Below are 2,028 nucleotides of genomic sequence, written 5' to 3'. Positions count from 1 at the left end.
TACTTGGGTGTGGCATAAAGAAAGAAGTAGCGGTTAAAAACTTCAAAAAAGTGAAAGGACTTCAGTATAGGATTCGAAAGAACGAATATTGTGGGGAAAGGAGGTCATGTACGACCGATAGAATCAATGTCAAAGAGAATCATGCGAATAGGTGCAGGAAAAAGTTCTTTGATTGCTTTTTTTTTTCGATTTTAGTTCTTTGATTGCTTAGAAAATTGATAAATAGGTATATGCTAAATTGCTTATATAAAGAGAGAGAAATGGATCTAAACTTATAAATAAGATAGGATCTTTTGGGTTCTACTAGCAGCTATAGTAAAAAAAATTTAGTGATAACTTATGAAGTCTCATAATAGAATACAGCATACAAAAGTATTCGATTCGAGGCTCTCTTTTTTTCGGAGTTATAACATTTGAACTTCTCCTACCACTATAGCAAAAATAACAGTTTATGCCCTCAAAATGGAGAAATAACTCTCTTGAGATATTTTCCATTCATGAAAATTTTGCATTGGTGAAATTGCTTTGTTCTTTTTTTCCTTTTCTTTTTTTTTTTTTACTTCTCTTGGCGGGTATGCCGAGGACCCCGTTCCACAAAAGTTGTGACATCAAGTCCTTTGGTACAAAAAGAGGGTCATAGGCATAGTAAAGTTGTATAAACTACTTTCCCACAAAAAAGAGAAATAAAAGTACAAAATAAGTTCTTTTATTATGTTCATTATTCTATTAATTTTAATGGAATGGCGCAGAGCTTATCTTGAAATCATTCTGGCTTAGTCCAAAAGTTAAAGGAAAATAATAGGAAAAATAATGCTCCAAAGGTGATAGCCAGAGTTTGCAGAGTCAATAGTTCCACTCATTATTTGCGTTTGAGATTGATTGTCCTCAGAAGTAGAGAAAGTAATCGATAAGTAGGCAATACTTCCACCTAAAAAATGTGCAACCAACCTTTCCTCTCTTACGCGGGCTTGGAGTTCTAATCAAATATATATCTATATCTATATATATTTATCTATCTCATGAATTTCATTTTGCACTGGAAATTATTCTACGAGAAGTTCAAATCTGTTTTGTTTAGGTATTGATCAACCTTGGTTTGACAAGGTTTACGCATTACTACTTCCTAAAAGAGTTAATATCTTCATTTCCTACCTTTTCTATTTTGTTAGTACACAATCAATAGACGCCCCCCGACATATGATGCGATGTTTTCAATAGCATCCTCTTACTTCGTCTTTCCTTTACAAAAATATCAATTTTGGTGCTTTTTAATCCTTAGTTGCTATAGGGAACAAAGGACGAATAACAATCGATTCCTATATTTTAGCGGTTCCCACTTTTCCTTTTTCATATTCATAACTTCTCCTCGAGTAGTTCTCAATATTTGGCACTTTCCATACTTCGCGGGTGCAACATCAACAAATTCGCTCATAATCAAATTACAACCCAACATCTATGACTATATTATGTTCACTGTTCATATTTCGTTCATTCTATCGGTATGCTCTTAGGTTCCTGTATGTGTGATATGTTTTCCAGAACAAAGGGTCTTTATGTGGAAATCTCTGCAAACAATAGTCATTTTTTTATTTTGCATTTCACAGCTGCTCTTTTCACACTATATAATATATGGAGCCAAATCATCTTCCTTTTCCTTATTTATTTGATAATAGAGTAGGCTATCTCTGTGGCATCAATTGTACAAGTTCTTCACAAAGGTTGGATAAGTGGAAATGAGGGAGAGCAGCTCGATCGACAAAAAAGAAAAGTAGCCCTTTAGAACGTGGTAAATTAGTTATCAATGATTTCTTGGGAAATTCTTAATCAACACATGCAATTCATTCTTGTGAAGATTACAACATAGAGAATACTCCTTATTTTATGAGTAGGATAAATGATACTTACGGCAAGCGTTGGTGAAGATCAACGTAAGCAACACTGGCATTATTATATTTTAAAAGGAGAAATGAGATGTAAGAAGGCCAACCACATAAAGAGAACAAACCAAAAAGCTCAGCTTTGAAGAGC

General features: G+C 33.7%; 1 pseudogene; it reads left to right on the top strand.

The window, feature by feature from the left end:
• The first annotated feature begins 810 nt into the window (after positions 1-810).
• Positions 811-1,772, top strand: LOC112095646 (annotated as a pseudogene).
• The last annotated feature ends 256 nt before the right edge of the window (positions 1,773-2,028 follow it).

The sequence above is a fragment of the Citrus clementina genome, unplaced genomic scaffold (assembly GCF_000493195.1).
Source record: "Citrus clementina cultivar Clemenules unplaced genomic scaffold, Citrus_clementina_v1.0 scaffold_1, whole genome shotgun sequence".
NCBI lineage: Eukaryota > Viridiplantae > Streptophyta > Magnoliopsida > Sapindales > Rutaceae > Citrus > Citrus x clementina.
This window is presented reverse-complemented; position numbering and strand designations above follow the sequence as displayed.